Raw genomic sequence first — 13,113 nt, 5'->3', positions numbered from 1 at the left:
TGTACGGGAGGTTACAGACACATGCATGTGTCAACAAAGTAAACACTCTGCCCTCACTGGACGCCTGCTTGTGGGACTCTTCAACACACTGGCAACTTCTTCCCTGACTCTGCCTCTCTCTCTTACAAGTCAGCCTCCATCTGTGGTCAGGCTAATCTTGCTAAAACCCATTGCTAAAACGCGGTCCTCAAGAAGGAGTATGGAGAGATGGCTCAGTTGTTAAGAGCACTGACTGCGGGGTTGGGGATTTAGCTCAGTGGTAGAGCGCTTGCCTAGCAACCGCAAGGCCCTGGGTTCGGTCCCCAGCTCCGGGGGGGGGGGGGGAAGAAAAGAAAAAGCACTGACCGCTCTTCCAGAGGTCTTGAGCTCAATTCCCAGCAACCACATGGTGGCTCACAACCATCTGTAATGGGATTCGATGCCCTCTTCTGGTGTGTCTGAGGACAGCGAAGGTGCACTGACATGCATGAAATAAATAAATAAATCTTTTCTTTAAAAAAAAAATTCCACAATCCTCAGACGTTTCTCTTCTTAGCTTTCTAGGGTTTACATACAAGGCAGCCCAAACCTCCCTCCCACCCCTCCCTCCCATTTTCTGCCCACTGTTGAGAGATGTGCACTCTGGAGTCAGCTGGTCTCAGTCCAGGGCTGTTTGCATGCATAGCCCAAGTTGTGCTCTCCCAAAAGCCACTCCTCCTAACCTCCTCCTGTTCTCTAGCCCCAAGGGCTTTCTTTACACCCCCCCCCACTACTTTGAGTAAGAAAACATTATCTTGCAGAAGAGAGAGAAATTGGAGATAGGAAACCAGGCAAGGAGGGCACTGCAGTGACCCCAGGAAGGGGCAGGTGGGCATGCAGCAGGGTGAAAAGGAGAATTACTAGATCTGTTGTTGCATGCATGGGCCCAGACCTGCCCGATCTACATGATAACCATAATTGCAGAGCATGTAGAGTCGGTAGTGGAAACAGGTCGCTGTGCAGTCCTTGCTATGCACTGGGCCCTTGGCTAAATGCTTTATAAACGCTAATTCCTCTTGTGTTCACAGCAGCCTTACGAGAGGGATGCTATTATTATCCCCATTGTGTGGAGGAGGAAACTGAGGTCTGGAGAAAGCAGCAACACATTCAAGGCCATATCATTAGTCACTGTTTAGAAGATTCAAGTCGGACTTGTTTGTCCGAAGTGTGCTGTTTGACAAATTATATACCCATTACTTTTCCTTCCGCTTCTAAGGAGACGTGGCCAATAGAACCTCTTCAACTCACTCTGTCTTTAGTTTCTGTCTTATCATGAAGTTATGAAAAGCGCTTAGATTTTATCACTAGAAAGGCGTAGGCTCAACTTCTGAGTCTCCTTCATATCAGCATATCATACTCATAAGACCAAGTGTCCTCATCAGTAAGATAAACGGCCTTGGCACGGTTATCTGTGGAAACAAAAAAAGGCATCCAGGGCCCTTACTCGGAGCCTGATTCCCAGCAGGTTTGCTGCCCCCCCTTCCCCTCTCTCCCATGTGACATGGTTTGTTGGGACCAATGACTTTAACACAGTCACTGTTGTGCTTCACAGCACTTAGAACGAAACTTTGCAGAGGCACACGGAACAGAACCAAGGCTTCCTAGCCAAGGGGTCTCCGCTTCCTCCTTTTCCGTACACGTTTTCTTAAAGATATCCTAAAAGAAACCTCTCCTCCACCCACACCCTTCTTCCCATCCTGTCAGCACACTTTTACTTGGTGTCCACCATGTGCTCCGTGGTGTGTTTGAACTTCAGTCCATAGTAACGAAACTCAGCCTGGCCCTGGTCTTGTAGCCAGAACTATGCTGCCAACATTGGGTGGAGGTAGGCCTGGAGAATGTTTGAGTATTGATAGCTTAGAAGTCTTTCCCACACCCCTTCTCAATTTCCCCTCTTTATGAGCGGAATGTGGGTAATGCGGCTGTAAGGCAAGGCAAGGTGAGACTGCGTACTTGGAGCAGGCTTGTCTCATCTTGCTTGCTTTGGGCATTTTGCTGTTGTTGTTGTTTTATTGGTCTTTTGGCTTATGTTCTTTTTCTTGTGTGTTTCTTATTTTTTGTTCACTTCTTTGTTGTTTGTTTGCTTTTAAAGAGAGTAAGGTCACGGGGTTTGGTGGGTAGGGAGGTGAGGGAGGGCGTTGGAGGGACTCGGGGAGGGGAAGCAGGATTGATCGACATCCGATAGAAAAACTTTTTCAGGGGTTGGGGATTTAGCTTGGTCCCCAGCTCCCCAGCTCCGAAAAAAAAAAGAACCAAAAGAGAAAAACTTTTTCAGTTAAAAAGAGAACATATTTTTTTTGTCCTCCTTTTTTTTAGGTTATAAAACTTTGACTGTCTGTTTGTGCATCATATGTGTACAGGGCCTGTAGAGGCCAGAAGACAGAGCCAGAGTCTCTGGAACTAGTGTTACAGCTGATTGTGAGTCACCATATGGGTGGCAGGAACCAAACACCCCATTCTCTGCCAGAGGAACAAGTGCTCTTAACTGCTGAGCCATCTCTCCAGATCTTAAAAAAAAAAAAACCAAGACAAAACGTTTATATCACAAAATTCACGCATAGAAAGTATATGACCCAGTAACTTTAGTTACAGAATTGTGCAACTCCTACCCTCTCCGTTGGAGCTCATGTCTCTGCCCACAATAAGCTGACTTGCTCACCTTCATCAGATAGGCTGAGCTAGTCAGTACCTTTGCCAATGCTGAGCTCTGGCCTCCTTGGCTCCGAGATACTGCTGAGCTAGCTGTCAAGACAACAGGCTGCAGGAATGCTGTGTGGACAGGCATCTTAATTAGGCCATTGATGTTCACTTGATAAACGGCTTCACACACAGGGAAAACCCTGGGGAGGTTCTTTAAAGGAAACCCAAGCTCTCTACTGTCTGGGTGTGGATCCTGCTGCCAGAAGGGACTGGCCTACAGTTCCTGTTTCTGCTTGCCTTCCCCTTCTCTACGGGGCACGAGGCAGACACAGACTAACAGAACTTTCTTCAGAAGCTCCCCTGCTGTAAAAAGCCTGCCTCTTGCTCCACCCTGCACTCTGTCTCTCTAGAGGAGCTCTGAGGGGTCCTTGCTCACACCCTTTGTCCCCACCTTCCACTCCTCTACCCACTGCTTCCTTCCTTTGGCCCCAGGGCTCTCTCCCAACTGCCAGTTCTATATCACCTGTGACTTTAGAGCTACCAGGTGATTGACCCACTGTCTTCTCTGAATCCCACGGTCTCTGATCTGTGACTGGCCTCCTTCACCATGTCTGACCCTTCTGCCTCACCTTGCCCTGCTCTCACCCCCATCCTTAGCCTTACTGCTGCAGGTCCCCTCCTTGCCCCACTGGTCTCCAGATGTTTGATTCCCCATCCCCAGGGTAAGCCCACTTACCACTGTGACAGAGGTTGTGTAGCCTCCCAGATGCAGTCTCCACAAACAGAAACTGATTTTCAGCCAAGTGGCCTTGGTGCGGCCCTTTTTAGTGTTGTGCTCTTGCGTGGGGCTCCACCGTTGGCACCACGTTCTGAGAGGGACAGGTCTCAACCAGAGCTGCTTCTGACCTTGAGGCTAGAAGAGCTTATCTGAGGGGAGCAAAGTCCATTGACTAAAGAATCCCAGCTCCTCTAGGAGACCGGGGTGTACAGCCTCCCTCTAAGTCTCTATGACCTTAAGGAAACCAGCACTATGCTCTTTGTGATCCCAGAGTGCTTTTCCCATTCAAAAAGGTGGGATTTTCATTTTGTTTTGCAGAGAGAGAGAGAGAGAGAGAGAGAGAGAGAGAGAGAGAGAGAGAGAGAGAGAGATTAAGAATTTGGCTTGTCATTCCCATTTGGGAGATAGGCGAGCCCTAGAACAGGGCTCCCAAGAAAAGCCAGAGGACTGGCAAGGAGCCAAGGATGGGAACGGAGTCTGTTAAGCCAGTCCTGGCCCAGCGTCAGAAGCTGGTTAGTCTCAGACAGGAAGGTTTCAGGAATAGTCACCAAACTGATGCCTGGCAATTCCTTGGTAAATCAGAGGGGTGCATACATGCATGCGTGCGTGCGTGCAAGCGTTTGTGCATTAGTGTAGGCTTTAAGAAGGGCTGTCTTGGGTGGAAGACTTGCAACTAAGGGGATCTGCCAGTGCCATGGCCAAGAGAGATAGGGAGCTTTGATGATCTCTCAGGGAATCTGTAGGATACACAGACCCGGAGAGCTCCCTGCCCACTCCAAGAAAGAATTGCAATTGGTGGCCCTGGAGGAGGGTCTTTGATCCTATCACCTGTTCATGGCCTAGGTTGAGATACCAGAGAGCTTGGCAGAAGAATAACCAAGAGGGTGAGAGTGGCGGGGGACAGATCCCTATGTGCTTCTGCAACATGTAAGGAGAAAGTATCCACCTGGAAGGAGAGCCCGTCGCACTATCATTCTGATGGATGGCCATCACCAGGGTCTGCATGGCAACAGAGGGGTCCCGGCTGAGGGGCAGAGCTGCTAGCTCCCCTGGACCTGTACAATCGTCCAGGGGGACAGGAAAGGCCTCAGTCACATCACTGAACAGCCACATCTCCAGCCTAGCATTCTCACATGACTCTCTAGATTTCGTACTCAGGATCATCAGAGGAATGAGCATGATAGCCAGGCTTAGCTTGGGAGCCACAAAGAAGGAGCTCTCACCCATGGATGGGTGGGCAAGGACCACCAGTAGCTACTGTCATGGGAAATCCCACCCAGGCCTAGCTCTGTACTAGGACTTTACGCAGACAGTGGCAGATACAAGTGAAATTAAGGTCCTTCCCAGCCGCTTCACTTCTCCAGTAGGAACAAAGGTGGGGTCCTTCATGGTGTACAGCCTTAGCTGCTTCACCATTCTTCCAAGTTGTTTAGCTGGTTAGCGTCTTTACAATCAGGGAGTCCATCCTAGGGATCTAAAAAATGATAGAGGCTTCCTGGCTAGACCCCTGGTGACCCCAGGAAACAACTCCTGCTGGGCTGATTGAAGCCAAGACCATGCATGGAGAAGTAACATTTGTGTGCTACTCTAGAGCATAGGAGACCATGGCTGAAGAATGGTAGGCATCTTGCAAGTTGGCATAACTTCCTGGTTGGGTGGGAGAGCTGACAGAGCCTGGACTCATTAGGAGAATCAAGCAAATGACATGGATGAGAGGACATGGAGAAGAGTTGTGGAGAAGGCCTAGGGCTCCTGACGCGGGCACCACTCTGGCTTTTGGAAGACCATGCTGGTCTGCCCAGCCAGATGTGCCCACTAACATGCAGGATATGTCACATCTGTATGGGGGTGAGTGCCCACATAGGGTTGGGAAGGTAGGATAGGTTCTAGACAACTCTTAGGTGAAGCTAATGCTCCTTGGGGCTTATGTGGGATGATGTCACAGGTAAGGCAGGTACAAAATAGAATGAGGCCTGTCTTTGGGCGAGAAGGAAGGATATGTGGGAGAAAAGTTTGAGGGACGGGGAGGAGACTGGAAGGGAAAGGAGGAAGAGACAGGAGGAGACGGAGGGTAGCTGCGGAGAGAACATGGAGGCTGACGTTAAGATTCCACGCTGCGCCTTTACAGGTTGTTATGAGTGTTCTTAAGGGATGGATGTGTACAGGGCTTTGCATGTTTAGGTGGGCAATTATATCTTATCAATTGGATCAGAGGTTATTGTGTTGTGTGTTCTTTCATGTGGTGATTTAAGCTTAAGAGAGTGTGTGGCGGCTGGGACACTGGATGTATATTTCTGCCATGGTGGCAGCCTGCCTTGGGAACTGGATGGGTAGAGAGGTTGTTGCTAGGCTCAGAGAGAGACGTTCAGCAGTGTGATATGACATGGAGCAAAGTGGGTGAGAGGCTTTGCTGACTGAGCTTAAGATATCTACCGGATATCTTGGGGCACCGTGGTGCTGGACCAAGTGGGGGAAAAGACAGCATTTTAATATAATTTTACAGCAACAGGCTTAAGCTACCCTGACTGGCTGTTTGGCTTCGGAATTGAAGGAGGTTGACACTTACAAATGACAGTAAGAAAGGTGTTGAACAGTGAGACTGTTTCCTATTCCTGATGGTGACAACTACTTGTGATGGATACTTGGAGAGGATGCAGCTCTCTTAAGAGAGAGATGCCTGAGTTTATGTTAGGAAGAACAGGCTGAAGCTTGAACAATAAATCTGGAAAAGAAACACATGACTGTATGTGTGCACTGCCATGATTAAATATGTTCCCTGAGAGTTGACATGTTAGAACCAGGATCTTCAGTGTGGTCATGTGGTAGGAAATGAGACTTTCCAGAGAAGATCCCCAGGCCATTGAGTGCCAGCCTAAGAAGGGATTAGGATAGCTTTCCTGGGATCTCTGGTTTTTCTTAAGAGTAAGGTGTGGGTTGGAACTGTAGCTCAGTGGTTGAACGCTTGCCTTATGTGCACGAGGCCCTAGGTGCAATCCCAGTACTGCTAAGAAAAATGTTGGCCAAGAGTCAGTTATAAGAGGCATCAACCCCAGGGTTGGGGATTTAGCTCAGTGGTAGAGCGCAAGGCCCTGGGTTCGGTCCCCAGCTCCGGAAAAAAAAGAAAAAAAAAAAAAGAGACATCAACCCCTAATTCATTTGTATGATGTTTTCCTTTCATCCCACTTCCTTGTTAAGAAATCATCCACTGCTTGACCGACCATCACCAGAGGCTAAACCACTAAAGCTGCCACCAGTCTTTTGTCTGAGTCACTGTTTATTGCTGTGAAAAGACTAGGGTCATGGCAACTCTTATAAAAGAAAGCATTTAATTGGGGGCTTGCTTACAGTCAGAGGCTTAGTTCTTTATCATTGTAGAAGGGAACATGGTGCTGGAGCAGTAGCTGAGAGCTATATCCTAATCTGAAGGCAGAGAGAGAGAGAGAGAGAGAGAGAGAGAGAGAGAGAGAGAGAGAGAGAGAGAGGGGAAGAGGAAGAGGAGGAGGGGGAGGAGAGGGAAGAGGAGAAGAGGGGAGGAGAGGAGAGGAGAGGAGAGGAGAGGAGAGAAAACCTGGCATGGACTTAAGAAACCTCAAAGCCCAACCCCAGTGATACACTTTCTCCAACAAGGCCACACGTTCCAATCCTTCTAATCCTTTCAGATACTACCACTCCCCAGTGACTAAGCATCCAAACATATGATCCTGTTGGGGACATTTTTACTCAAACCACTACAGCTTTTGACCTCAAAATAGAGAGTGCAATAAACCCCTGTGCTTTACAAAGTTAGCTTGCCTCTTGTGTTTTGTTAGAATAATCTAAGAGACTAAGACATCTATTGAATGTGGAGTAACCTGGCACACACATACAAATATATTCTCCAGTGCAATACATTGCAAAGCCTGTTGAACCTGGAGTCTTCTGGAAACCTTCAGCTCTATAGACTCAAAAGTACCGCTCACCATCAGCAATGGTCTACCAAAACTCTACCTCCACCATCACATTCTGTGAACTGAATGTTGTAACCGCCCTACCCACCACCACCAAATTCCTGTGCTGAAGCCTAAGCCCCAGCAGAATGTATCTGGACCGGGGAGGGGAGAGGGAGAGAAGGAGAGAGGTGGTGGCGGTAGGGGAGGGACTATTCATCAGTCAGTTTGATGAGGGATGAGACACTTGCTCCTTCCTGTTCACTTCCTGAGGACGTCTGTGTGGTCTCTTCCCCCTGGGAGCATCACCCAGGATCTTCAAAGAAGCATTAACTTGTTGGCAGTAGCTGGGTTCAGGCTTCCAAAGCTTCCCCTAGCCTCAGTGGTGCGAGTTCCAGGTACTTAGCTCCCTTCTCAGGGGCTGCCTGCCATGCCCTGGGGGCTGTCTTCTGAGCTTGCTTTTAGTGACCTGTCTCTTCCTGTACCTTGCAGAGCTCTGGAGTGAAGGGTCTACGGTTTCTATTCCATTGTCTTCTTCATGACCTTTCAACTACTGAGTTGACAATTTCAATTCAGCTTACATTTCTCTTTCTCAAATTCTGTTAATATAATTGGACCTTGACCAATATACTCTATGATATGCCAATTTACCAATAAAAATAAATCTACTCTAGCTCTGAATTACCAGAGGGCAGCACTGGTCACTGGGATGAGTCTAACATCCATTAGTAAGAGCTTAGTTCACGTGTGTGTGTGTGTGTGTGTGTGTGTGTGTGTGTGTGTGTGTGTGTGTGTACAGATTGCACAAAACCATCATAAACACTATCCTTAATGCTAGGCTGCAAAATGGCCTTATTATTAAATATTTGCTGGTTGAATGGAACACATGCTTTTAGCTTCTTAGAGGTGGCAAGGAATGAAAAATCCAGGCTTTGGAGCCCACAGGACTTGCCTCTAGCCTTGATCCTCTCACATCTAAGGCAAGTTGCTCCATTTCCTCTGCTGGGAGGTGGTTCTGCAACAGCTCCATGCTGTTAGAGCTCAGAGTGATCGGGAAAGGCAGCGGTAGAGAACCACTCTGGATGGCTGCTAGAGCACAGCATGTTAAAAGGACATTAAGTGGATGTCCTAATCAGGTTCCAGAGAACAAGAGGTATGTGGTGACTTAGAGACGTGCACACGAGAAAAAGGGGAGGTCAGTTTTTGATGAAGTAGAGATATGGAGGGAGTAGAGGCAGAAGGCTTCTCTGAGAAGGTCCTTTTCTGATGAGGACTTGGGGGACTCTTGAGAGAGTAACCACAGAGAGCCAATTAATTCATAAACCCCAGGCCCTGTGGTCCAGACCTTGTGCCAGAGAACAGAGCTGAAGAAGTGAGGGCTTTTGTTCTTGGATACTCAGTCAGTCCACCCAGCTTGATGTGATGAGGTGCTGTGCCTTAGGGTGGGAGACAAAGATTGGTTACAGCAGGGTTTTGGGAGGCTGGGGAGATGGCTCAGTGGTCAAGAGCACTTGAAGCTCTTCTAGAAAACCCTGGCTCGGGGTTGGGGATTTAGCTCAGTGGTAGAGCGCTTGTCTAGCAAGCGCAAGGCCCTGGGTTCAGTCCTCAGCTCCAGAAAAAAAAAAAAGAAAGAAGAAAAAAAAAAAAGAAAGAAAGAAAACCCTGGCTCAGTTCTCAGCATTCACATGATGACTCCAATTCCAGATCCATGGGATCTGATGGCTTCTTCTGGCTTCTAAGGACACCAGTCATATATATGGTTCATAAACATCCATATGCATTTAAAAAATAACAACAACTAAAGAAAAATAAAGCAGGCTTTGACGGCAGTGGTTCAGAAGTTATTAAGGGACAAATAAGACCGATGGCCAGGATCTGGAGCTGGCACATCTAGCAGCTCAAAGAGCTTCCTGTTTTCTCCTTTCCCACCCATCCTAAAACTCACTGCTGTTGTATTCACACCCTCAAATCTCAGCTCTGCCCTAGAATGAAACTTAGCTGTTGGGAATAGGTGTATGGTTCTGGGTCCAAATCCCCTTCTTCCACTTGCTATCTGTGTGGCCTTGATGTAGCCTAAAGCAGAGTTCTATCCCACACTGGGTCATCTTTGTCTTCATAGTTTGGGGTGAGAGCTGAGCGGAGTGACTGCAGTTTCATGACTTATCTCTCATGATATCCCATTGGTCGCTTAATACTCAGGAAACTCTGGGAGGACTCATGCTGATTTGAAGAGTGGTGGTCTCCACCTTTCATTTCTGAGTGGCAACTCCCATTTTGCTTCCTAGGGGCGTGACTTATTAGATGGAAGGAGTGTGTTAGACAGAGCAGTTGGGTCCCCTCTCATGTTTGGAAAGGCCTGTCTTTGGGTCTGTCTGATTTCAATATGGAGTGAGATCTTCCCACCACCTAAAATTCTTCTCATTGCCCTGTGCCCTCCCTCTCTCCTGTCTTACAGCAGTGTAGAAACTACACTGGTTGGCCCTCTCACCCACAAAATAAAGCACCAGTTCATCCTGGCACATCCCGGCACTGTAGGCCTTCCTAGTGTAGGGTCCTCTCTTTCAGCCTTTATTCTAATTCTCCCTACTGCATGCCCTGAGGTGGGCCAGCCAAGGGGAGTATGCCCCATGGGCTGTTCTGTGGGACTCAATCCCACAAATTCCAAATCTCCCAATGCTGATACAACCTCCTGTACTACACTTCTTTCCCATATTGGGGAAGCCCCAAGGTTCAAGGGCAGTGCCACAACCAAAGCCCAATAAAGCCAGATCCTATCTTCACAGGGTTCCTCAAAGCTACTGGCTAGCATCAGAAGATTTGACTAGAAGACAAGGTAGGACGATCTGAGTGGACAGACCTGCTGTGGGGAGGGTCATGGCAGTGACTGTAAGTGTCTCCATTGGGTTCCCCGAAACAGCACCAGGCCTAAATCCCAGCATTGGCCACATTCACCAGTCAATATCCAGTGGCAACAGAGGTCTCTAGGAGGCTCTCAGTGAGTGGCCTTGCGGCTAACCTAGCCTCCCAGAATGCAACAAGGTGCCCCTGGACCTCTCGTATTTGCTTCCTCTGCTTCTGTGCCTGTCAGAGCAGTGTGCTGTCTGCAAACAATCTTCCTTCCTGTGCATTGCTCACAGCCAGAGTGTTGAGGATGTAGACACTGTGTTGCTGTGCTCCTACTGTCAGTGATTCACAATGCAGTGGGCAACGAGACCACACAAGAACAACACCCCTTTCTACCTGTCCATTCACCTAGCCTTCTGGGGACTTAGCTCTGGGCTAGGTACCCTGCAAGCATGAGTCATAGCATAGTTGGAATTAAAAGATAGCAATGAGGGAACCAATTTACCTTTCTCTCCACCCATGTCAGCCAGGGGAATCCTTGCCCGTTGTTCACAGTGAGATCCATCAGCATTTTCTCTACAAAGCCCCTGTGACCAGCAGCTCCTGCTCCCACTCCAGCTTTCAGCTAATTTAGCTACTCCTTCCTTGAGCCCTGGTCACTCTATGATGCTGGTCAGCGGTTTGCCTCACACTGTGGTGAGACCAGGGCACTGAGAGGCCAGATGTTCTAAGCACTCCGTGGGTTAGTGATGCGTGTTCTAAGCACTCTGAGGGTTAGTGGTGCATGTTCTAAGCTCAGTCTTGTAGCTGTGATTGGCTTCCAAGCAGTGCTCACCCTTTTCTCTTTCCTGTGAGATAAGACAGCCAGCAGATTTCAGAGATAAAGGGGAAGGAGGCTGTATTAGTCAGGCTTCTCTAGAGTCAAAGGACCTATGGCATGTCTCTATATATTAAGGGAATTTATTGGAATGACTTATAGTCTGCCGTCCAACTAACTCAACAAATGGCAGGTGTGAATGGGAAGTCCAAGAATCTAATAGTCCCTCAATCCCATGAGGCAGGGTGCTTCACCTCCTCTTCTGTATAAGCTGGAATCCTGAAGAAGTAGGTCTCAACAGATGTGCTGGCAAGCCAGTGCAAGGGAGAAGGAAGCCTTGCTTCTCCCATTGTCCTTCTGTAGGTCTCCAGCAGGAGGTATGGTCCAGATTAAAGGGTGCACCACCAGGCCTGGACCTTAGCTGTACTTTACTTGGAACTTGCTCTGTCCTAGGCTGGCCCTGAACCCAGAGATCTGCTTGCCTCTGCCTAAGCTTTTCCTGGCCACTACGCCTCAAGCTCCAGATCACAGGTGTGCCCTCCATTTGTGGTTTGTGATTCATTCCAGATATAGGCAAGTTGACAACTGGAAACAGCCCCACAGGGGCTGACTGAGTTATAAAGCCTTGTAGAGGCAAGGGTAGGTTGAAACCTAGGTCACTCTGACCTTAGAACTTAGTGGAAGATCATCCAGGGGCGGTGAGGATCCGCCTTGCCTCATTATTTGTTCTGAGCCTGGTGTTCCCAGGTGTTTGATGTGCTCCTCACAGAAACCGACCCCAGCTTATTATTTCAACCGTGCTCCCCATGGGCTCAGTGACTGTCTCAACCACAGCACCATAGGAGTAGCCACCAGAGGAGGATTTATGGTGGAAGGAGTGGGAGCTCTGTTGTTTAGCAGCTAAGCAGTCATCTCTAGAGGGGAAGGAACTTCCTATCCCTATTCTAAAGCTCCTGGGATGTGTTTTGTGACAGAGTGACAGTGACCACACCTCAATGGAGTGGTGGTGATAATTGCAGGAGAGAGTATTACTGGGGGTAACTGAGGTTGTGATAGACAACTAGTGACCCTAGGGAGAAGCCGGTAGTGGTGCTTGTGGTGGTGTTGTTGGGCAGGCTGATGATGGAGTGGTGGTGAGTGGAGTAACCCTGACTGTGGTTATGGTGGGGATGATGCAGTGGTGGTGAGTGGAGTAACCCTGGCTATGGTTATGGTGCTGATGATGGAGTGGTGGTGAGTGGAGTAACCCTGGCTGTGGTTATGGTGCTGATGATGGAGTGGTGGTGAGTGGAGTAACCCTGGCTGTGGTTATGGTGGGGCACATGGACCATTCCACCAGAGGAACTGGCATGGAACTGGCAAGGCAGAGCATGTCCAATCTCTGGAAATCTCAAAAACTGAGATAAGAATCTCATCCTGAGACTGGTAGGAGTGGGGTTTACTCCCTCCTTGTTTTTGTACCTGCCTCAGTAATAATCTGGTGACCCACAACCAGATGGTCACAGGTAGTCACCTGGAATTCTCCCCATGCAAATGAGGCATCTCAGTGGCCTTAGCCTTCAGTCAGTGACCCTTGCCCACCCTGGATAGTCTCACCCCCTTCCCCCAAACTATATAACCCTTGGTTCACTCCCAAATAAAGTGTACATATTCAAACCCACCCCGAATAAAGAAAGATACACAGGTTGAAATCATCTTAGGGAGCTGCTTCTAAAGAAATGCACCAGTTAAGATTGTCTCAGAGAGCTGTTTCATTGAAGATCCTTGGAGAAGGCCTTCACCTAAAAGAACTATAAGGTTAAGATTCCTGGAGAAGTCCTCCGCCCCCACTTGCTCCCAGCCTCACTGGGATCCTGCCTGTTTCCTTCCAGCCCAGGCTGCATCTGAGAACCCTGGAAAGGAGAAAGCACAAGACCAAGAACACCACATTCATCCTAGACCCCACTCACCCCTCCTGGCCTGGTTGCAGTGGCATCACATTCTAGACTTTACCCTGTCCTCTTCAAGATGGTGTCCTGGCAGAGTCCAGAAACTCCAAGAGAGGTGGTACTGGAACCACAGTTGATGATGACAGCTAATGGTGGCCAACT

At 48.7% G+C, this 13,113-nt stretch overlaps 1 long non-coding RNA gene across 1 annotated transcript in view; it reads right to left on the bottom strand.

The window, feature by feature from the left end:
• Positions 1–2,291: 2,291 nt before the first annotated feature.
• Positions 2,292–13,113, bottom strand: part of LOC148005961 (uncharacterized) — a 23,606-nt gene continuing 12,784 nt past the window's right edge. The window contains exons 3-5 of the long non-coding RNA XR_015621030.1: positions 3,395–3,585; positions 2,628–2,787; positions 2,292–2,525 (exon numbers count right to left, since the gene is read on the bottom strand). This is a non-coding gene — a long non-coding RNA (uncharacterized LOC148005961). The remainder of the gene's footprint in view (positions 2,526–2,627; positions 2,788–3,394; positions 3,586–13,113) is intronic.

The sequence above is a fragment of the Rattus norvegicus genome, chromosome 5, assembly GCF_021556685.1.
Source record: "Rattus norvegicus strain SHRSP/BbbUtx chromosome 5, alternate assembly SHRSP_T2T, whole genome shotgun sequence".
In the NCBI taxonomy this organism is placed as follows: Eukaryota; Metazoa; Chordata; class Mammalia; order Rodentia; family Muridae; genus Rattus; species Rattus norvegicus.
This window is presented reverse-complemented; position numbering and strand designations above follow the sequence as displayed.